The 24,436-nt window shown below is 50.2% G+C and overlaps 1 protein-coding gene across 6 annotated transcripts in view; it reads left to right on the top strand.

The window, feature by feature from the left end:
• Window positions 1–24,436, top strand: part of D2HGDH (D-2-hydroxyglutarate dehydrogenase) — a 1,118,641-nt gene that overhangs the window by 175,422 nt on the left and 918,783 nt on the right. For 2 of the 6 annotated variants that reach the window (XM_078665671.1, XM_078665670.1), the window contains exon 2: window positions 1,019–1,074. The exons of 2 other annotated variants lie outside the window; for them this stretch is intronic. The gene's annotated coding sequence lies outside the window, so the exon portion shown is untranslated. The remainder of the gene's footprint in view (window positions 1–1,018; window positions 1,075–24,436) is intronic. 2 more of the 6 variants (XM_078665673.1, XM_078665672.1) reach the window with 1 other exon arrangement.

Raw genomic sequence — 24,436 nt, 5'->3', positions numbered from 1 at the left:
GCAGTCCCCTGAGCCGCAGTGCAGGCACACCGTGGACTCTATCAGCCCAGCTCTCCACAAACACGAGTATAATATATGCGGTGGAGATAGTTGAATTGGATCAACCGGAGACGCATGGCTATCGCCGCTCCCCAAGGGGACGCAAGCGCTTCCGTCCAGTCTTCCTCATCCAAGGGACCCAGGTCATCGTCCCACCTTTCCCTGAGTTTATCTAGCACGGTGGGACTATTCGTTACCAGGGTTTGATATATTTTAGAAATGTTATGATTCTGTAGCTCCTCCATAAATACTTTGGCTTCAACAGGGCTAAACTCGTATTTAGTTGAAGTTTGAAGCTGTAGTCTGCAGTGTCTTTCAACTTATAAAATAGGGTGCTTGGAGTGTTTGCTGGTAGTCCCCTTTCTTTACAGAATTTAATTCTTTAAATCGCGTTGTCAATCCCAGCAACATCCAAAATGACCTTCTTTATGTCAGTATATGTAGCAGTACCATCTGCATTGGTAACTTGATAAGCAGCTTGGACTTCAGTAGACGACAGCGGTGCTAAACAAAAAGGCCACTTTGATTGACCATGAACTAGCACGTTCAAAAAAAAGAATGCTATTAGATTTTCTCCTGCAACATTTTAATAATGGGTCCCGGTTATGGTGCTGTTAATCCTCTTCCTTGAGCTATCCCTGAGACGAGCTGTATCTGTCCTTCTGACATTTTGGTCATATTTTCACCATGTGCCTATATGGCATTGGTAAAGACTGTACAATCTATTTCAGACTTAGCCATATGCTTCGAGATTTTCTGGGACTCTGTAGGCTGATTTATTAAATTCTCCATCTTGAATCAGACGTCAACGATATGCCCCCATTCTCTACCACTTATGATAATGTCACATTTTAGGCCCAAAATAAGAGGCTTAGGGTACAGTACTGTTTATCATAGAAGGTCATTTTATTTACGAATAGACCATCATTCAGGAGATAAAAGTCCACCAAGTTAAGTTCTTCCTCCCTCTTCCTTGCAGGTTCGGATTCTGGAGCGTCACTCACCAGTCCCTCAGGAGAAGTCAATCAAAGGCAGGTAAGATCTCCATTTCTTTAGTAGCCGAAAACCATCACCTTCACCGTGCTCTAGTGTGTGGTAGCCCCTTAAATGTCAGACTCAGTAATAAGAGCGTGTTCAAAAGGTGTCAAGAAAGCCTCTTAGAGTTCTAAGATATAGGGATAGAACCTTTATAGAATACCCGTAAGTATGTGTATAATCATTTGTAGGTATTGGGTGATGAGGTAGAAAGGCGACACAAAATCAAAAGTAACCACCCCAAAAAAAATCCTGCTTAAGACCACAATTACGAGTGGCTTGCGGTCTCAGTTTCCTACATATCACCTGCTCGTTTCCCCCTCAACACTCTGACCTGGTCAAGCACCTGCATGAGCCATGCTCCTCCTGGAGTGCGGCTGGGACAGCTGGCTCGCCAGCGGGGTTCTTGGTTGAGAGAACTCACACCGTTCATCTGTATATCGTGGTCAGCTCCTTCAGGGGTTATTAGGCTGCCCGGCCTCCTCTACGCAGACTTCGGAGGTCACAGCTGCTGTATTGGTCCCTTGCTACTCCAAGGGTCTCGATCAAGTCTCCTCCAGTCCCTGCTGAGAATACTCTGTGTTTTACTGCATCATGACTCTGCCCCAAATTACGCACCAAGCTTCTTTTTGTATTGGTCTTGACTGCGAGACCAATACGCAAGGTCCGCCTCCTCAGTTCCAGGTAAGTCATTGTTAAAGACACCTGGAACGGCCTGTGGAAAAAAAAGGATTATTTTACTTGGACTCCAGGCAAATAGGTCTCCTGGTCACACTTGGTCTTCAGAGGTCAGAAAATGCAACAAGCTGCACTACTCCTCTCAAGCCCAGTCAAAGAAGAAGCAGAGGTTGAGCTCATTGGATCCCATTGTTTGCTGCAAAGGCTATCGACGATCACAAGTGGTTATACTAGCATTTAGGCACCACCGGCCCTACTCCAAGGTTTTCAATACACAAGCAAGTTAAAGATTGATAAATAAGGGTTATTCAGCAGAGAGCTGCTGATTTCAAAGTTGCATCGATACTACTGGCAAGGTCTGTAGTGATGCCCTGTCCCAGTGTTCTAGAGCCTAGCCAGACAAACTCAGAGGTTAGTTTGGTGAGGCAGCTTGGATCAAAGATCCATGCGGCCATGCAAAGCGGAATGCATGAAAACCACTTATTCATGTACAAGTTGTCAGTGTCCATTAAATTAACTCAGCCTGGTGAAGCCAAATACATGAATTCGAACTCGGGAAGAGCCCTTCTACCTCTAGGAGGTAAACACCAAAGAATTACTCTTTTTTTTATTTTTATTTTTTTATTTTTCAAAAACCTTTATTGGTATCAGCCATTATCATACACAGCCCATGGCCTACAACCCGGAGGCCGGCAGCAGACGAGTCTTAAATCAGAAATAGTCATAATCTCAGAATACACAGCCATATAGCCGACATCCCGGGGGTCCGGCGGCAAGTGACATGTCTGTTTTCAAGCAATATGTAGCAAACAGTATTGAACCTAGGATACTAAATTCTTAACCATCCCATGCATGTGGAAACCTCGTAATTGTCACTCAGTGCCAGTCCTAATCCCAATCCCAATCCTAATGGGCTGCCTATCTCCTGTGAATTTAGACCTTGCGAATAAAAACAAAACTCTAAACATCACCCCCCCACCCCCACCCATGCACACATCTAGCCCACCTTCTGGTCTTCTCTTGTGTATGTGTAGACCATGCTGTAGGCCCTGCCTCCGGCAGGAGCCAACGTAGTCAACCAACCAAGGCGCCATAGTAGGTTATAAGTCAGCTATGCCCAGTGACTCCAAGTGGCCGTTGAGAGAAGTCATCAGGGAATCTGCAGTATGTCGTTATATGTTCGCCCTGTTTCCCCCCCCAACTCTTCTCCCCACTCCTACTCCCATCGGGGCTAGCCTTCTGTGTCTCCGTGCTGTGCAACTGTGTTTAGCCATCCTCTGTCTGTTGTAGGAAATCTTGTTGGGCGTCCTCCCTAGTCATCTCCCCAGCCGCTTCGCTCTCTGTGTCTCTAGCTCGAAGATGTGTTTGGTATAGACCCCAAAAGTTCTTCGGGCAGCTCGTGGGAGGGAGCAGCTCACTATAGTGTTCCGATTGTGTGCAGCAATACAGCATATCATGTGCCCACCTTTTGGCAGTCGGTCTTTCATCCAGCATAGAGCTATCACTCGCCTGGCAATTAGCATTCCCATATCCGCTAAGCGTCTGATCGCAACCGGCAGTCCACTAGAGTAACCCAATAGAGCAAGTGCAGGACCCGGGGCCAACACACTTCCAGTATCCTGCTCATTTCCGTAAATATACTGTCCTAAAACCTCTGAATGCCCGGGCACCACCATGCCAGATGCATGAAGTCTGCAGCTGGCGCATTACAGTGGTCGCATTCCGTGAACTGCCTGAGGCCATACCGATGGAGTCTTTCCGGTGTGTAATACACTCTTTGGAGAAATTTGAAATGTATCAGCCTATGCCTGCCATTTAAAGACAGTTTTTTAGTATTTGAGCAGCAATAACGCCACATCCCGTCGTCTATCGTCACTTGTAGATCTCTCTGCCACGCTGTTCTAGCTTTCATGTGCTGTAGCTCACTATGCGACATAGCCATCTTGTACAGGTTAGTAATCAGTTTACAGGGGGCTTCCGTTTTGATCACGTGTGTTAGTTCTATGATCTCCGGTGGTTCCTCCATTTCTGGACCAAGAAGGTCCAGCAACGCGCTGCGCACTCTATGATATTGGAAGCAGAGTAGCAAGGGTGCTGCGCTATGTTCTGACGCCACCTGATCCCACGTTTTCACTTTGCCTCCCGCAAATAAATCCCCAGTGCTATTGATGCCTAGTCTACGCAGTGCTAGGGTAACCCCCTTTTCTACAATAGGCTTCAACCATAGCGTCCACTCAATGGGCATTTTGGGGGAATATAAGAGAACACAGTTTTGCACCTGAAGGAGAGAGTGCCATGCGTGATTCGTGGCTGAGATAGAGTCTAATATGCCAGTTCTGCGATCCACCGGACCAAACACCGTTGCCGGGAGCGGTAGCTGATCTGCGAATAAACTTTCCATGCGTATGTGGGGGATCTGTCTGTCACCGTGTATCCATGTGTGTAACTGGGCAGCCTGAGCTACCCTATAGTACAATTCCAAGTCTGGCGCCCCCAATCCGCCCATCTCGCATGGTAGCGTTAGGAGGCTCCATGTAACTCTGGGTTGTTTGCCTCCCCACGCTAGCTTTATCATAAGTTGCCTTAGAGATTTGAAGAAAGCTTTTGACAATACCATTGGTATAGCGCAGAACAAGAATAAAAATCTGGGCAGTACAACCATTTTCATAATTGCTATACGGCCCATCAGGGATAGTGGCAGCTTGCACCACGCTTCTACGTCGTCCTCCAGCCTACTGTACACCACCGCGTAGTTCTCTCTAAGCAAAACTTCAGGGTCTGTGTGTATCCTGATTCCCAGATACCGCACTGACTCTAAAGACCATTGTAGCGGGTATTCAATGTCAAACTGTCTAGTCACAGAGGTCAGGGGAAAGGCCATCGATTTCGCCCAGTTTATTTTCAGGCGCAAAAGAGCTCCGAATCGCACCACCTCTCTGAGCACCGATGTCAGATTAGCCTCCGGGTCACGAACGTATAGCAGAGTGTCATCTGCATATGTCGAAATTACGATCTTATACGTGGGAAAGTTGACGCCTTCTTTGCTATGGTACTCTCGTAGTGCACATGCCAGTGGTTCAGCCACAAGCGCATAAAGCAGCTGCGAGAGCAGGCAGCCCTGCCTAGTACCCCTGCTGATCGGAAATGGGTCTGTCACTAGGTCGCCTATACGGAGTCTAGCCGTCGGTTGGTGATATAAAGCGCCAATCATTTGTAGGAATGGCTCAACTAACCCCAATCTCCGCAACACTTGTACCATGAAGGGCCATTCGACAGAGTCGAAGGCCTTCTCCATGTCGAGAAATACTGCTATTGCTGTAGTGTCTTGTCTGACATGTTGTATGGTGCCCAGCACCGTTCGGATATTATAGGTGAGATTTCTGGTGGGAATAAACCCCGCCTGTTCCGGAGCGACCAATTGCGGAGCAAGCAGCGCAAGACGGGTCGCCAACACCTTGGCATACAGCTTAGCATCCATATTAAGTAGTGATAGGGGTATGTACGAGCTGCAGTCGTTATGGGGCTTGCCAGGTTTAAGTATGGTAACTATCAGCGCCTCCCTCATGGACTGCGGCATGCTACCTTCCATACAGACATCGTCAAATAGTGTGGACAAGTGTGGGATTCATTTATCTCGAAACGCTTTGTAGAAGTCCACTGAAAGTCCGTCTGCTCCGGGGGCGCTGCCCAATCGCATGCTTGTCAATGCCTCAAAGATTTCATCTTTGCTTATAGGCTGCATTAGAAATTCGCGGTGCGCGTTCGGGAGCATAGGCTGATTTATATGTTCCAAATAATCCATTATATCATCAACCCATCCCCCAGACCTAGTGGTGTACAGTTCCGAGTAGTAGCTTCTGAACTTCTGTGCTAAATCGGCCTCATCCGTGACTATTTCGCCCGCTGCTGTCTTGAGCTCTGAGATTCGAGACATCCCTCTGGTTCCTTTCAGTACCCTGGCTAGGAGCGAGCTAGGTCTTTCCCCCTCACCGTATGTCCGAGCTGTTGCGTATTTTCCCATGTGTTGGATTTCCCTGTCTGCCTCCTCGTTATATTCTGTAATCAGCGTTTTGATATCGTCTGCAACTGCGGAGTCAGGATCAGTCCTCTGGCGACTTTCTAACTCGGCTATCTGTTTTTCTAATAATAGCAGCCGTTGACGAATAGATTTGAGCACGCTCGCATGTTTGGACATTGCTATGCCTCTTATGAAGACCTTGAATGCCTCCCACACTGTTTGAAAACTGTCCACAGAGCCTAGGTTGGTCTCGAAGAATGCATCTATCTCTTTCGCGAGCTTCCCCCGAAAGCACTCATCTAGCAGCGAGTATGGAGGGAAACGCCATGTAAATGGCAGGATCTTATTCGTCGGTGTCTTGAGCTCTAGCAGTAACGGCGAGTGATCTGAGAGAGTACGCGCAAGCACTGAGCAGTCCCTAATGCGCCCCATTATGGAGGGCGACGCAAACCAATAATCAATTCTAGTATGTATATCATGATATGCGGAGTAATGTGTGTACCCACCCTGTGCCGTGTGTCTATGTCTCCATACATCATCTAAATCTAGGGTTAGGAACTCTGCGCGTAGTGTCAGTGCGGCCGCTGTGAGTCTGTGCTGCGGGCCAGCTGACCTATCCAAAGCCGGGTTCATTATCAAGTTAAAATCCCCCCCCCCATAGCACCGAGGTGTTGTGTAAGCGCGGCATATTTGGGCAAGGTTACTGTAAAAGGATGGCAAGTCATAATACGGACCATTTATGACAATGAGATCATACCCCCTCCCAGAACATCTAGATATCACGAAGCGGCCTTCGGGGTCTGCTCGAAGTAGTGTCATCGTGAGCTTGGATCGAGGGTTAACCCAGATCAGGACTCCCCTGGAATGTGTTGTGAACCCTGCAGCAGTAACGTTGCCCGCCAGACCTCTGCTAAGTAACATTTGACTCGTGATTGGCAGATGTGTTTCCTGCAAAAGAGCCAGATCAACCCTCTGACGCTGTAAGTAGCTGATAACCTTTCTGAGTTTACGGTGGTCGTTCAACCCCCTCACGTTCCATGTGAGGGCTCTAAGGGCCTCGGCTTCAACTCTAGTACTCCCTTGAGGGACGCTAGTCATCTTTGGTTACTGGGCTGGCAGGTGATTAGCTCTAATGCAGGATAGTTATAGGATAATAGGGTGTGCACTACGGAGCTACGATCTCAGGCGGCCACCGGGTTTGCCGGCAAGCTCCGCCCCCCAAGAATTACTCTTCTTTATCAGTACACAGGTTGGTCCATGCAGATAAACCCAAAAGTAAAAGCATAGAGGCCGGTCTCTTGCTCAACATGTCTCTCCTGTGCGCACAAGACATCCGAAGAAAACACTACACATTTGTAATTAAACACTTTACAAAGAGTAAAAAAAATAATTAGATACAGAATGTGGAAGGGATTCCTCTAATAATACTAAACTAAATATTCACCATAACATACAATACATTTCCCATCAAAATCCGTTAGGGGGTCATGCATCTCTGTGATTTAGCCTTCCAGGTGGGTACATCTTCCACTACATCTGACATGGAGTTCCTTTTAATCGAACGCCACTCAGCTAAGTTGAAGCTTGCCACAATAGCCAGGGCTAAAGATTTTTGTCCACGGGACCTTCAGGCCTTTAGAACACTACATTTGGCATACTCGCTATTCTGTGCACCGGTCAAGCAACAACGGTAGGAACGTCGATCACTGTAATTCAGGGCTGGCTGAGATTCTTGGCAGTCCTAGGATATTTTGAAAGGAGGGAGAGTGCAGAGGACACCTGGCTCATGGGTAACCGGCATCGAACCCCAGTGCTGAGTGCAGGAACGGACTGGGTGCGGTGCTGTGGTTTCCCAGAGGCGACCTGGGCAGGTTTTGCTTACTGATCTGAAGATTAGTGTGGGACCTATTTGATCATTTTGTAACCATGACCACCACACAGCTTTAATGGAGATTAAAACGCCATCTTGAAGTATTATTAGGGGGAAAAGTTTGGCGGAATGGTTTCATCTACTCTGCTATTAAATCAAGGTAATTGTTCAGAACACTAACTTTTAGAGGATGTCACCAAGATAAAGCACTTGACAATTAAAAAACAAATACAGCAACGAATCAGCACATTTTGAAAGGGTTTATAAACACCGCACATTCTAGCTGCAAAATGTGAAGTCCGGGACTAAAGCTGTTAAACACAATAATGCACTAAATTTCATGCATGAGTCTGCACCTGGCCCATCAGAAGTGATCTGGGTGATATTAGTTACTGGGTAAATGCATAAACTAGCAGCCCTACACTAGCAACTCAGTAACAATAGAGCCAATTAAAGATCCCATAATGTAGAACTCGCATTCCTCTCCTGAGGTGGTAGAGCCTAGTAAGACTCTTGTACCGTTTAACATGCCATAATAGGCAGGGCCTTCAGTCCCTTAGGAAACCAATAATCGACACTGTTAAACTAAACCATACAGCAGGTGATTTGTTTTCACTATTTTAAGCTCGAAATTTATCATAGCTGAACTTATCGCCTCCAATCTAAGCAAAAAACCAGTAGGAAGGGTTCAACAGACGCACCTAGCATCCTCATCTCATGTTCACTCCAGTGCTGAGAGATTCACTCGTCAAATACTGCTGGAGGAAGTTTAAAATTAAAGAGAAAGTTATGCAAGTCTATCACATTATGATTCAGAAGCCAACAGTAGTGATTTTAGAGAAAACTTTAACGAGATCAGAGAAATGAAAACTGCAAATAGAAAACTGCTCAGCTAAACGATACAATCAACTTGACAGAAGACAAACTAGCGCAATTTTTCTAGACAAAATAAATGTGAACGGACAGAAGACCCGATGTAGGTAATCTTAAATACCGAATTTTACCGATTCGGTATTTAGGAATCGGTAAATATGATGTAGGTAAAAAAGAAAAAAAGAAATTGTTAAAATGTACCGATTCAGTAATATTCCTTATTACTGTTTCGGTAATACCGAGGTAATAGTGAATACTTTCCCATTCATTCCTAGGAATGAATGGGAAGCCATTCACTATTACCGATTCGGTAAATACCGAATCGGTATTAGCGGGAGCATATTCAAGGGTGGCAGGGTGTCACATTGTCACATTGACACCCTGTTGCACCCCTGAATCATGCATGTGTGCACATGTGGCGCAGGGCATGTATGTCTACCACCTGGCACTTAAAGGCAAATAATTGCTTTTTTAAAGGTATTCGGTATTTACCACCAACTTGTAGTTGGTGGAAAATAACGAATCCTTACGGCAAAAGTGCACTCACTTAAGTGCTACCTACATAAGTTTTAAGGATTCGGTAATTTACTGATTCCTTAAAATAAGGAATCTGTAAATTACCGAATCCTTACAATAAAGAATCGGTAAATTACTGACTCCTTATTTACAGCCTCCTACATTGGAAAGGGCTAAATACCGGTTGGTAACGGGAAATTCACAGAATTTCGGCCATTACCGACCGGTATATAGCTACCTACATGTGGCCCAGAGTGCCTAGGGCTGTGAGTATAAGTAGATTAAAGTTAGAGATCATTCCATGCAATTAGAGAAATATGGTGCAACTGAAAAAATTAACAGGAAGAGCTGAAAACAGCTCAAATCTGTCAATTCTACGGTCCACAGGCATCCCTAAAGATAAAGAACATAGTATACACATGTTTTTCTAGACCTAAATCAAGATCTTACTATTAAGAGCACACAGACTTCCCTCATCTTAAATATCCAAGGACGAATCCATTCATTTCTTTAGACTACAAGATTAAGGAACACATTCTGTCAAAGGTTATAGTCAACAAATCTTTTAGCGCAAATAGAGATTACAAATTTCATACCTTTTCAGCTGATAGTGGACACCGCACACAAACGCAAGGAGCTTAAAAGCATTATCTCTCAATTTTGCTCTGTATGCACATGAGTCTAGCATTCAACAGGCTAGAACTTAACTTTTTGCATAACTTACATTTAAAGGTCTTTAATAATCTTAGGTTATTTATAGTCTTTTTTTTTGATAATCAATTTTATTGACTTGGAAAAACAGCAAGAAATACATTAAGGGCAGCTCACAGAACAGTAAAGACAGTGGTACATAGGCTTCGACACACACAGATGGGAACAGTCCACTCCAGTCCAATAATTCATCCTGAGCGACAATAATAGAACACCATAGGGCATTCGTTACATCTGGGCCTATGGCGGAGTCTCGTTGAACCATTTCCCCCATATTTGGAGGAACAGCTCTGGGCAGCCTCTGGATTCGAACAAGGCCTCCTCTTGGGTGCCACACCAGTCCACCCCCCTCCTCCACCCACCCACCGTGGGAACAATGGGCTGGGACCAATGGCGCGCTATGTCTCGTTTGGCCACAGCCACCGCAGCCGTTTGTCCATTCTCGTCCCGTCCAGGCCGTCAATGATTCCTAGCAGTAGTTGCGTCGGGTCATGGGGTACTTCCCAGCCCAGAGCATGTGTGAGTTCCCGTTCCACCCTTTTCCAGAACCTCTCCACCACAGGGCACAGCATACCATATGGTAGAAGTCAGCAGGGGAGAAGCCACATCTCGGGCAGTCAGGGGTAGGCAGAAGTGTGCACGAAAGAGGCGCTCCGGGGTGAGGTAAGACGCGTGTAGGAAATATGTCTGGATTAGGCGCAGTTTAGAGGATGTGGCCAGAGTGCGTGGAGCCATCAAAGCATCTCTCCAGTCCGCCTCCTCCAAGGGGCCCACCCATCCCTCCTACCGGGTGCGGAGTTGGTCCAGGGGCGCAGGGCCGTTATTCACAAGGGAGCGGTAGGTACGGGAGACTCCTCCCCGACCTAGATTCCCCATCATCAGCTGTGCCTCCAGCGGGCTAAATTCAGGGAGGGTGGTCGGTGAGGGGAGGTGCGCATGGAGGGCGTGGTGCAGCTGCAAGTATCGGTAGTGTTGGGCGTGGGGGAGGGCATGGCGCTGTTGCAGGTCGGCAAAGGCACGGATATGGTCTCCCACCCAGACGTCTCCAAGGACCGACACCCCAATGAGGTCCCAACGGCGGAACCTGGTCAAGGACGACACCTCTCGGAGCCAAGTGCCGTGCCAGAGTGGCATCTGACGAGTGAGTTTACGGTCCCACCCCGTGTGACGCAGGGCGGCACGCCAAGCCAGGAGGACTGCTCTAGTGATAGGCGCCATTGTTTGTGGCACCGGGCTACCGTAGAGGAACGCCTGGATCCGAGAGAAATCCACATCCTCCAGCTCCACGCGGTACGCCGGGTCGGACCAGCCGCTTGCGTACCAGTCGTGTATAACTATCAGTTTGGTGGCGAGGTAGTAGAGGTACAGATAAGTCACCCCCAAGCCTCCGAAGGAGGGAATAAGACTGTGTGAACGGGAGACCCGTGGCCGCCCACCGCCCCAGAGGAATCGGGATAGGGCCCCGTCCAATTCGCGGAACCAGGAGCAGGAGAGGGGGCTGGAGACGTTTTGCATGACGTACAAGAAGCGGGGGAGGACCATCATCTTAAATAACGCGCTGCGCCCCAGGGGTTTGAGGGGAAGGGTTTGCTATTTTCTAAGATCCAATTTCATTCGAGTCACCAGGGGGGTAATGTTCAGCACCCATTCCAGCTCCGGCAGAAGAGCCACCCATATCCCCATGTACTTCACCGAATGATGCCGGAGGGGGATGGTCGACTGCCAGTCATAGCAGTCCCGGGACGGATGCAACGGAAGCAGGCTGGACTTGGCCACGTTAAGGCGAAGGCCGGGGAGACTCTCGAATTCCATGAGGATGTGTAGGCATTTGGGGCCTGAGATCGCCGGGTCCGCGAGGTAGAGGAGCACATCGTCAGCATAAAGGGCTATTTTGTCTCCGTGACTCGCGTTCCAGGCCCAGCCTAGGACGAGGGGGTCATGCCGGATGAGCGTCGCCAGTGGCTCCATTGCTAACGCGAATAGGAGTGGGGAGAGGGGACACCCCTGGCGTGTACCTCTACAGACCGGGAACGCCTCCGAGAACGCCCCGTTGACCAGCACCCGGGCCCTTGGGTTGGCTTAGAGGACCCCAACGTACCAGCGAAACATCGGTCCGAAGCCCAGCGCCTCCAGCAGATCCTGCAAGTATGCCCATCCCACCGTGCCAAAGGCCTTCTCGAAATCGAGGAAGAGCAGAGCCAAGTATGGGGTTAGATGGGCACGGTGGGCCAAGGCGAGGTGGAGGCGGCGGATACAGTGGCATGTGCCTCTGGCCGGCATAAAGCCGCATTGGTCCGGGAGGACCAGATCCTGTAAATGGGGTTCGAGCCTCTGGGCCAACATCGTGGCCAAAAGTTTAAGTTCAGTATTGATCAGGGAAATGGGACGAAAGTCCGCACAATCCGTGGAAGGCGGTTGGGTCTTGGGGATGACCATGATCGTGGCCAAATCCGATTCGGGGGGAAATGAGCCAGTGTCCACCACCTGTCGAAACAGGCTCAGCAATTGGGGAGCTAGGATGTCCCGGAAGGTGGCGTATTATTCCTGTGGGAACCCATCCGGGCCAGGTGTTTTACCGGAATGGAGAAGGGGAATAGCCTCCCGGACTTCGTCAAGGGTAAAGGGCTTCCCAAGGGCCTCTGCGGCGTCAGGAGCGAGAGAAGGGAGACGAACATCAGCACCACCCAAGAAGGCAGCTAGGGACGCGTCAGCCGGGCGCCTCGCATAGAGGCAAGCATAGAATACAGCAAAGGTGTTGGCTATGGCTGCGGAGGCCACCTGGGGGGTGCCATCCACGTCGTGAATTTCCGGAATGATTCGATGGATTTTGGGGTAGGAGACCAGGTTGTGAAGAAGCTTGCCATTCTTGTCGCCCCATCTGTACACACGCGCCACTGATGAGCGCCACAACATTTTGGACGAGTCCAGCGAGATTTGACGGATCTCCTCTCGAATCAGCGCCAGTTGACGAGTCGGGTCCTCTCGGCCAGCGAGAGCTAGCTCCGCCTCAAGTTAGGCAGCTCGGAACTCCAACTCCACAAGTCGGGCCAGTCGGTCTGCCCGCTTGGCATGGACGAGGCCCCTGGCCACTCTGCGAATCACAGCTTTGCCGGCCTCCCACAGGGTGCTAGTCGAAGAGACCGAGCCTTCATTGGTGGCGAAGTATTGGGTGATCTCCTGCTCCAGCGTGTCCACCATGGCGGGGTCCTGCAGGAACCATGCATTGAAACGCCAGATCGGTCGGGGGCCCGTTGGGGCGAAGCCGAGGCTGAGGGAGACGGGGGAGTGATCGGAAAGTCCCCTGGGCAGGGTAGTCGCACCGGAGACCAGATGGCAGTCGGTAGCTGGGAGGAGCAACAGGTCGATGCGGGAGTGGGTGCGGTGAGAAGCCGATGTGTGGGTATATTGCGACGCGCGGGGGTACCAGATGCGCCATACATCGCAGAGCCCCAGAGCCGAACCCCAGCTCGTTAAGGCCGCTGCAGAGGAGGTTCGGGTCACAGACGGGGTCCCAGTCGCGTCCCGGCGAGGCTGCAAGACAGCGTTAAAGTCTCCGCCCACCACTGTGAGTCCGTAAGGGAGGGAGGAGATAATCTGTGTAAGGCACCGAAGGGTCAGGGACAGGAGGGCAGGCGGAACATAGAGGTTCAAGACATTTAGGGGGCATCCCTCTACCATGCCAGATATCGCCATGTAGCGTCCTTGCGGGTCCATGAGTACCTTAACCAGGGAGAAGGGGAGCCCCCTCCGAAGCAGAATCACCACCCCTCGCGATCAACGCTGAAACCCCGAATGCCACACCATCGCGAAGCCGTATCGGGCCAGGAAGTTGCATTGCGTGCCCAGCAAGTGGGTCTCCTGGAGGAGAACGTCCGCAGCGTGGCGATGAGCCGCTCGGAGAACGGCTGTGCGCTTAATGCGGTCAAGGAGGCCATTGACGTTCCAGGAGAGAACGTGTAGAGGTTTAGTCAGTGTATATGCCATGAGGGGAGGGAGGTATGTGGGGCAGGATGTGGTCCCCGGGGTGGACACCCAGGGAAGGAGAGCCCATCACGCTGCGCCAAAGCGGGGGGGGGGGAGGTGGAGGGGCACAGCGGCAAGGCAGGGCCCTCGAAGCCTCGGGCAGTAAGCAAGGGGAGGGGGTTGACCGCCCGCAGCCACCCCCTATGGCAACCTATATAAGCCCAGGACGGTAGGAGCGTGAGATGGTAGGGAGTAAGTGTCAGGAGTGGATCTACCCAACGTGACGTGTCGTGAGAAGAAGGAGCTGCAACTTTCCACCCGCAGGCGGTACTGACAAAAGCCGAGGAGCGGCAGAACTGAGTTAAGTCAAAGAGCGGCCCGTAGGCGGCTAAAAACAACAAACCTGTGGGAGTCAACGGACTCCCCCCCCACCCAAGTACCCCTCGACTCCCCCCACCCTACACTTCAAAACAGGAAGCATCTGTCGCCCTGAAGAAACTGAAAGATCACCCACTTAAGAAAATTCCCCGCAGGGGGGGAAGGTCCTAAACTAAAACGGTTAGGCGGGACAGTCGCAGAAGTCAAGAGTAGACAAAGGAGGACCCCCCTCCATTTGGCGGATGAAAGCCAGCAGCATGGAAAACATAGCATCAGCAAAGGTAAATGCATTGCAAGACAGTAGCAACAATCACATGAGGAACAAGAAGGAGAACATAGCAAGAAACCGGGATGGCAAGTCAAGAACCCGGAGAGGGCCCAAGGCATAGGTGATTCGGAAAGCGCTCCCTCCAGAGGCCTGCACAGGCACCCAGATCCGTGGGCTTCATGCAAGGCTTAGAGGCCATGACGGGCAAACCCAGCAGAGCCGGACCAAGCAGCCGGAGCAAGGTGACTGGTGACAAGGAACAACGGGTCAGGCCTCCGCTACGCCTGGAGTGTCGCGGATGACTGGACTCCCAGATAAGTCTGAGTCTGACCTTGTCTTGCGGAGGTGCCCACTGGACTCCGGGGGCTGATCGATGATGACCAAGGAGGGAGAGGCAGCAGAGGGGGGAGCGCCCCGAGCCGGGGCTGAAGATCGTTGGGTACCCCCCCAGGCGAGCGCGAGCCCCCTGGCACCGGTGCGCCCGTCTACGGGATCCAGTTCCGCGCCGCTAGGCTTGGGCCGCTCATGAAGAGGACGGGACGCGGTCTCTCGAACAGGGGATGGGACCCACCCGGGCAGCAGGGGGCGCTCCTCCGTGAGCCTGGTCCAGGCAGCTAGTGGGATGTCAAAGAAGAAGGACTTGCCTTGAAAGAGGACTTTGAGACGGGCCGGAAAGAGGAGTCCATATCGCAGCCCCAGTGCTCTGAGTTTTTGCTTGACTTCCTCATAGGATCTATGCTGGGCCTGGACCTCTCGGGAGTAGTCCGGGAAAATCATGATTTTAGAGCCCTGGAAGAGCAGTGGACCCTGCTCCCTGGCGGCCCCCAGGATGGCATCACGGTCCCGGAAGTTGAAGATGCGAAGGATAAAGGAGCGAGCCGGGGCTCCAGGGGGGGCCTAGGCACCAGGGAGCAGTGTGCTCGTTCTATCGCAAACCAGGGGGAGAGTTTCTCTGCAGGCATCCAGGAGCGAAACCAAGTTTCCAGGAAGACGGCAACGGGACCCGTCTCCACCCCCTCCGGAAATCCCAGGAGGCGCAGGTTGTTCCTACGGGCCCGGTTTTCGGCATCCTCAGCCCTGTGGTGGAGGTCCGACGTCATCGTCTGCAACTTGGCCACTTGGGCCTTCAAGGTAGCCAGGCCGTCCGCCGTCACGGAGATGCGGGATTCGGCCTCGGTGATGCGTGCCGTGGCGTTCCGGAGGTCCTGGGGGATAAGGGCAATATCCACCCTCACTTCCCCAATTTTGCTCTCAACAGACGCCTGGAAAGCGCTGATCGCGTTGAGGATGTCGGACAAATCCCCTCCCTCAGCCCCGGACCGGGCGGTCAGCGCCGACTGTGCGGTCCAGCGTGGTAAATTGATCCATACACTTCTGAGATGGGGGGATTGGGGTCTGCTTGTTCCTCCCTCTGCCCATGATCGACAGGAGCCAGGCGTGGATTCGTGGGAAACCCACAGCTACAGGGCACACCAGGGGTAGGTCTCTCAACCCCTCAGGGAGTCCGATTCACAGGTCCCGACCACGTCACATCATGCTCCCCGCCGTTCGCGGCTCACCGGCCTCCCCAGCGACACAAGGCAGTGAACCGGGGTTCCAGAGAACCAGGAGGGAGGGCAGGGCAAGCGGGCAGTCGCCAGGCCGGTCAGACCGCCCCAGTGGCAGGCGGCGGCAGAGTCAGTCAGAGGCCAGTAGAGCGGGTCAGGGCCACCGCAATACACCGCCGGGCCCCTCCCCCGCCGCAGGCCTCCGCGCCGATGCAGGTCCTGGCCCAGTCTATGGAGGCAACAGGGGGGGCAGCGAGGGACCAGCGAGGCGTCTTCAGGCCCCCAGGTCTGTTGGGGGCAGGGATGGCAGGCAGGTGTCCAATGCGATGCCACAGCAGCGAGGGACGGCGGGACAGGACAATCCACAAGCTTCAGCGTCGCCGCCAGGCCCCTGGATGGCTCGGCTCCAGGGTAGCCAGCATGGCCACGTGGTGTAGGCCACCGGGACCACAGGGTGGGGCCCAGGGGGCAGGCGTCCGCCCAGGGCAGGGTCCTAGGCCACCCGATGTCTTCAGGGGCCACAGGAAAGCAGGGCAATGGGCCAGGTGCGGACCGAGTGGGGGGGACCAGTCCACAGTTGGGCGAGGCGGGCCAGCACTGCTCGCAGGGCACCCGGGCGTCAGTCTAGCAATCCACCAGGAAGCTCACAGGCAGGGTCGACTGAGGGCCCCCCTCCCTGCCCAGGCCCCCCCCCCCACCCACCCGCCCAGGCCTCTCCTCACCTGTGTGGGCTCTCAACCAGGGCCCCTCTGCGGCGACGCCGATGAGGCCTCCGCAGGCAATTCCACCAGCACAGCAGCGCCGCTGGGGGCACAGGAAAGGCTCCAGCCGTCGGTCACGCCCCCTCCTCGGCCGCAGGTCTTCTATGGCCCCAGGTCTCAGTGCGCCCAGCAATCCGCCGGTGGGTGTCGGGGGGCCGCCACCAGCAGGGCCCAGGCGGCCCCGAAAAGTCCAGCAAAGCCCGCAGTCAGGTCGGCGCGCCCACCGGGCCCGCAAGAGCTCAGTCACTCTTAGGGGCACAGCGCGGACTCAGGAAGATCAGGCAACCCAGCGGCACCCGGGAGGCTCCGCAGGCAATGGAGCCGGGGCAAGGCGCTGCCGCCGCCGCCTGCCCGCCTCGTAGGCGGCAGATGATAGGCAGATGTTTGGCCCGGGAGTCGGGGAGCAGTTATTTTCAGCCGCTGAGCAGGGCCGCCGCGCGTAACAGCAGAGGGCCGCCATTTTGTCAGGCGCGCGGCCGGGAGAAAGGAGGGCAGCAGAGGCGGCGGCAGGCCGCCAATGAGGGCTTCAGGGGCACCAGGAGACAGAGCTCAGCCAGGTAAGTTCAGGGGTGCCAGAGTTGTCAGCCGATGGTGTGTGCTACTGGCGGATGCAGTACGGATGACGGATGGGGGGTCCGGAGCACTCCTAAAGTGCGACCACCATCTTGACATCCTTGGCCACGCCCGTTATTTATAGTCTTAGGGAAGCTCAACAATTTTCATTTTTAAAGAGCAATTGCACATTTAGGAATCATAAGGGTATTTTGCTTGCCTCAACGACCAGGTTTTCGGCCCATAATGGGTGGGGTGGAGGCAGGAGCTTCTGGTAACAGGTGTTAAGCTACTGGCACCACTACCTGGTGCTAAATGGAACATCAGGAGGGACTGCTCTGCGGTCTGTGCATTTGCCGGAAAGCCCTCTAGGAACAGAACTGGGAGCCGTTATGGGGTGGCAGGCTGCCTTTCGGTGTCCGTCGCATTTTTCTTGTTCTTTGCAGCATTCAGACCCGTAGCAATTTACTTTTAATGCACTCTTCATTGCAAGTTTAGACATTCACTGTCAAATAAAGTTAGATGTGTCCTAATCAAGTCTGATTTTTAGAGTACGGTTAATGACCTGTGAAGGTATCCAGGTGCTAGGTCTGTGCTGGGATTAGTCGAAGAGGCAAGTCTTGAGTCCCTTTCTAAATTCCAGGAGGAAGGATGATGTTCGGAGGTGAAGAGAAGTTTGTTCCAGGATTTGGCCGGAAGGAAGGAGATGCGTCCCCCACAGTGGCTTTGGCAGAAGCGGGGAATGTGGGTGAGTCAGAGCGCAGGTGTCTGGAGCACCAGTGGACATTCAGGCGGTGGCTGATGTATGCCAGTCTAAGGTCATGGAGGGCCTTGTAGGCTTTTGTCAGTATCTTGAATTGCCATCTTTTCAGACTGGGGAGCCTGTGGAGATTCCTGAGGTGGGGTGATGTGGGTCCGTTAGGGAGTTCGGGGATGAGTTTGGCAGCTGAGGTCTGCATCATCAGTAGTTGGGTGGTGATTCCTGCGTACAGTGCGCATAGTCCAGACAGCTGGTTATTAGGGCTTGAGTGATGGTTTCCTGGTGTTGATGGGGAACCATCTGAAGATCTTTCGGAGCATGCAAAGAGTGTGGAGGCAGGCGTAGGAGACTGTGTTGATCTGGCTTTTTATGGGGAGTGTGTTGTCCAGGATATTGCAGGTGTAGTCTGTCGGTGAGGGTCACAGTTCAGAGGGCCGAGTGTCATTCCACGGGGAGGTGTACCCAGAAATCAGCACTGCTGTCTTGTCCGTACCGAGCTTCAGGCAGTTGGTTTTCTTCCAGTCAGCTACGCTGGTCATGCGATTGTGGAAGATGGTGGAGGAGGGATCGTGTTTGTGTCTGTGAGACAATTAGTGGATGAGCTGGGTGTCTACATAGGATATGATGTTGGGGCCATTTGTTCTGACACAGCCGGCATGGGGTGTCATAAGTGTTGTACAGGGTTGGGCCAAGGGAGGATCCTTGAGGGATGCCGTAGATGATGCTCTTGGGTTCTGAAGTGAAGGGTGGTAGGTTTATTCTCTGGGTTCGCCTTGTGAGGAAGGATGCCATCCATTTGAAGGCATCTCCATTGCTCCCGATGTGGTGGAGTCTCCTGATGAGGGTATGGCGGGGTACGGCGTCGAAAGCAGATGAGCGGTCGAGGAGGATCCGGGCTGCTTTTTCTCCCTGGTCTCTGAGTGTTCTGATGTCAAACTGGTGGCAATCAGGGCTGTCTAGGTGCTGTGATTGGTGTGGAAGCCGGATTTGGAGGTGTCCAGCAGATTGCTGCTCTTCAAGTGTTCGGTGGTTGCTGGCCTTCGAGGACTTTGGTGGGGAATGGTAGCAGAGAGATGAGGCGGTAGTGTGAGTTTGTTCGGGTTGGTAGAGGGTTTATTGCGGGGGGGTCCATCTTCTGCATTTTTCCATCAGTTGGGGAAGATGGCCGTGGTGATGAATGCGTTGAGAACGGAGGAGAGTGTGCGGCAGATTTCTTTGCTCCAGAGTTTGAAGAAGTGGTGGGGGCATGGGTCAGTGGGTGCTCCCAAGTGGATGGAGTTCATGATGGCTGTGGTGCTCTGTGTGGTGAGGGATTACCATTTGGTGAGCTGATGGTTGTGGGTGGCGTGCATTGGTGTCACTAGGTTACAGATGTTGGTTGGTTGGGGATTCTGTTTCTGTAGGTGGTGGATATCTTGCAGTGGAAGTAGTCTGCCAGGGTGTCGCAGAGTTCTTGGAAGGGGGTTCTTGTTCTCGGTAGCTGAAGGGCAAGAAAAGTCTGACTATGTTGAAAAGTTCCCTGCCAAGATTGGAGCTGGTTTCGATGCGTTCTGCTACGGAACTTCTTTTCGTGTCTTTTAGGCATTGGTGGTTTTTGTGGAGGGCTGGCTTGAAGATGGCTCGGTCTGTGGGCTCTGCTGGTGTGCCATCTTTCTAGCCATTTGCAGTTGTGTTTCATGGTCCTGAGATCTGGTGTGTACCAGCTTTCTTGTTTGGTGGTTCTAGTGGGCTTGGCAGGCTCAATAAGGATTACCTTGTTGGCGCAGTTGGTGATCAAGGCAGAAGATTTGACAGCTTGTAAAAGGCTAGTTGCGAGGACGAGATGGGTGGTATTTGATCGGTCTCTTCATTCCAGCTGTGGTAGGAGGAGCTGGGGGGGGGGGCTTTGTTGTGGTGCATGGGGTCACTGCGAAGTGAAGCAGACAATGGCGTGATCGGTCCATGTGAGTTCAGTGATATGACTGTAGTGGACTGTCACTGGCAGTGAAGATCGGGTCGAGCGTGTGTCCTGCGCTGTGTGTGGGGTTGTCGACCAGTTGGGTGAGGCTGATGTTGCTCATGTTTTCCAGGAGGTTGGCGGGGTTTGCATCCTTGGGATCGTTGAGGTGGAAATTGAGGTCACTGAGGAAGTTGCAGGCCTCGAAAAATCCCAACATTTTTACTAGACTTGCAGGTCTAGTGGCTTAAATAATCTAATCAACCAAATTATAATGTTCTTGACCCATAAACTGGTTTCAAATTATGTGATCCTGGGAAAGTATTTTAATTCACTGAGACGTCATTGTCTTCTTTATCACATATGAGAGCACCTTCACATATACGAGTTCAGCATGTCTATTGTACAGAAAACTCTCCTTTGATTTAATAGACTAAACATTTGCTCCATATACAATATAAACCTAGCCCCATATAGGAGACACATGACTGCTGACTTGCCTCAGTTCCTTAGCCACATGGTCATCAGTGTGGGGCAGGAATGTTTCTCAAATTATGTTTAGAAACTGTCACTTTTAATAAATGCATATCTAAAACATAAAGTAGCAGCACACTGTCAAATCCGAATATTTTACATTGAAATGGCCACAGAATTTCCCATTGACTTGGTTTTAAAATCATATAGTGGAAAATGTCTGGATATCAAGTTTTTGCAAATATTTGTAATTTGCACACCACCAAGTAAAATGTTCCAAGGTGTTTTGCTCCTATGTACATCTTTGTTTGCATCACACTCCTGAATTACATTTTTTTTTCATTATTCCTAATCTATTTTTCAATACTTGCACTGTTTATTTACAAGCTGTTTAAATGTTGTGTTAGAAAAAAATCCTGACATTTTTCAGCCTTTTTTTTCACAATTATTGTCAGATAACTCCCTTGACAAAAAGCATTAACTATAATAAGAGAAAGAAAATTGAACACCATTTTCCAGGAAAAGATATGCAACAATTAGTAAAAAGACAAACTGACATTTGACCTCTGTCCTTTAACACACAGCATATGTGTCAAGACAAAAACAAGATTTGAAGGTGTTTTTATTGCTCATTCAATTTTTGAATGAACAGAACACCCGTTTCTTTCAGCTTAAGTTAACTTGCCCGCACGGATGAGTAAATGAAATAGCTCAATCTGATAAAATCTCACTCGTACTTGCGAGTGGATTTTTCAAGGCCTGTAGTACCTAGAGTCAATGGCAAGAGGAGGGCGATGAATTTGGGAATGGCATTGGAGAAGCTTGGGCGAGGCCCGGGGGGTCTGTAGGCAAGGGTGCCCCCGCCATTGGTATGGAGTTGGAAGGTGAGTTGTTCCATTATCTGTGTGGTGTCGTCTTCGATGGGGTTGCAGCGGATGGTTTCTTTGTAGATGTAGGCCGCTTCCCCTCAGTGTATCAGTACCAGTGTATCATCTTGTTGTAAGTGTCGTGCTTGTGATGTCAGGGGCGGAGGCGGATGGAGTCAGTTCTCATTGATGAAGCTTACGTCAGGGGTGAGGGTGGCGATGGTGTCCCAGATTTTAATGTCATGTTTGCAGAGTGATCCGGTGTTGAGCAGGAGTTAGTGGAGTGGCTCTGCGGCAGTCATGGTTGGTAAGGTGGGTGTGGTGAGACTTTCCCTGACAGCAGGAAGTCCTGGGTTGCTGGTGAAGAGGCAGTGGCGGCAGGTGAAAGGTCCTACAGTTGATCAAGAAGATGCGATTCAGCAGTTGTTGCGGTGTCTGGGGTCCATGGATCTGAGCTCTGTGGCAGAGTATCTGTGGATGGCCGAATGACCAGGGCGGGCGGCTAGCCATTAAGTAGGTCCCAGTGGAGCAGGGCGCTGAGGCAGGAAGCAGGGGAGAAGTTAAAAAGAGCAAGAGGCGATTGGAGCAGACTTGTGTACGTATACCGCAGTGAAAGAATAACACATTTCACAGACCACATCAAATCAGGCTAATTAAGGTTTACCGAACAGCACCAGTAACTCATTTTATAAGTGGCACAGGTAATTGGACTGGGAAGACTGAGAAACAATCAGGCTATTTGGTATTTACAGACCACGCAAGTGACTAACTTACATACAGCACAAAGTCAGAACATGCAGCAGAGTAAGGCAATGAAACACAGGCAAAAGAAAGATACAAAGGCAGTCAATGAGACCTGCAGTCAGCAAGGGAAGCAAATAGAGAATCATGGTAAATGTTAAATTATGTAACTCATCTTTCTTTGATTAGTCATTTTAGCCTGATTTAAGATAACCCCAAGCTTTACAGAAATGGTGTTTTCAGTTGATGAATGCTCAGGCAATCTGATATTAGGTGTGATTTTAATGTTCTGCAAGAGTTGTGCGAGATACATATATATATCTCAAACATGTGACCTTCCCTTCTTCAGAGTCACTAAACGAGGTGCATACTGGCAATGTGAGTTTATAATTTTATAAGTAACACAAATTCAATGGACAGAAGCGTTTCGGCTACGCCTTCCTCAATGAAGAAGAAAAAAAAAAATATATATATATATTTGTCGCTCCTCTGCACCTTCTTCCAGCGCAATCTCAAACAGGTGCTATAACGCGGAAGTGCCAACCGCGTTTAAAATACACGCTCTCTCTTTTGTCCCATCCGGGTAAAGAAAAGCACTCCCAGGGTTCTTTGATTTCTTTCAAATATTTAATTCATCCTGTCAGCAGTTAACATGACGCGTTTCAGATTCTGCCTTTCTCTAATGTTAGCATTAGAAATCAAAAAACCCTGTGAGTGCATTTCTTTACCCGGATGGGACAAAAGAGAGAGCGTGTGTGTGACTATATATATATATATATATATATATATATATATATATATATTCCGCTCCTCGTCGCACCAGAAGTATCGAGGCACTCCCAGGCGGGTGCTTCTTCGTGAATGTGCCAACGCAATTATAAACGCTCCAAAACTCCGTCATCCTTTTTTGACAAAGTAGAGCATTCGGGGAGTGTAACGCAGATAGTTTATTTAGCCAGCAGCAAACAGCAAAACATACGCATTTCGGACTGGGTCCGTCGTCAGTGTCTACTAAGATCACTGCAAGGAGACATTTTAAATCATACTCCTCACCCTTTCCGCAAAAGAGAGGACGGTAAAAACAAGAGCGTCAGCACACACTTTTAGATGGCGGCCATCTTAACACTGTTTCAGTTCTTCATACAATATTGCTTGCCACAATCAAATCAACATCGGGTCTACAATGTATAGGGAAATCATTTCTACAGACATTGTACAATTAACAATTTATCGCCGTCCATCGGCTTCGATATTCCCCGTGGAGTAAATTCACTGTCGTTCATCAGGAAGACATCATGAATTTATTGCGCCGTATATCGGCACTCACCAAATTCCACACATACCCGTCCTCGGTCCAAAATTGACCCCGGATATCCCATGGTATTCTTCAATACAGTATACTTCACAGAGAAAAAAATAAATCAACATCATGCCATGTATCGGCCAAATCTCAACCATGATTTCTCTGACCCAAAAAGACATTATCTCCACAGTTGCAGAAGTTTAAAAACAAATTGATGTATCAAATATTCATTACAATTTACAAAGTTACACGAATTCAGCAACAGCAATATCAAAATGAATCAAGATACTGATTAAAGCATCACCTTCCTAAGTGAACTACAAGTTTCTCCCCACTGTTTAACCCTTGTGCAGCCTTTGTCTATGAATCGATTATGTGGCGGGATTCCAGCCTACGTAATCTTGAAACCCTATCTCCACCTCTCGGGTTTGTTGGTACATCATCAATACCAAAGTATTGAAGCAGATCCCTATTGCTTTGATGTTTTAGAGCAAAATGCCTCGCTACTGGATCATTTACATCCTTATTAGTGATTGCTCGCTGATGTTCTAGAATACGCATCTTGACATTATGTATAGTGCTCCCTATGTACCTTAATCCACAGGGACACACGAGGGATTAAGAAAAAATTCTTATGAACCTCAGTAAAGATGATGGCACAATCTGCAAACCCTCAGATAAGGGCGGAAATATTGTGCGGTTGACAAGAGACCAATATTGCCGGGAGTCATTACGACAACTTAATGACACAAGATGCTAAGAGAGAACCAGTAAAGAGGAGTATCAGCTTAGCATCTCTTTGTATCATGTTTTGATTAATAAGTGGCGCAATAAATCTATGCTGGACACGAATGAAGTTTTATTCTTAAGAAACAGTGACCCAGTGATACCCACTTTTTATCAATTACCTAAAGTTCACAAGGACCTCTGCGATCCACCAGGGAGGCCTATCGTTTCCTCCAAAGGGGATTGACTGAGAATTTGTCTACCTATATTGATTCTTTTCTTTTTCAGTTTGTTTCACAACTCACTTCCTATGTGAAGAACACCAAAGTTTATATAACGCAGGTCAGCACTATGCAGTGGGATTCCACGTATGTGTTAATCACTTTAGACATTACAAGTCTTTACACATGCATTGAGCATA

The sequence above is a fragment of the Lissotriton helveticus genome, chromosome 11 (genome assembly GCF_964261635.1).
Source record: "Lissotriton helveticus chromosome 11, aLisHel1.1, whole genome shotgun sequence".
NCBI classification, from domain to species: domain Eukaryota; kingdom Metazoa; phylum Chordata; class Amphibia; order Caudata; family Salamandridae; genus Lissotriton; species Lissotriton helveticus.
Note: the sequence above shows the minus strand (reverse complement) of the source record. Positions and strands in the feature narration are given on the sequence as shown.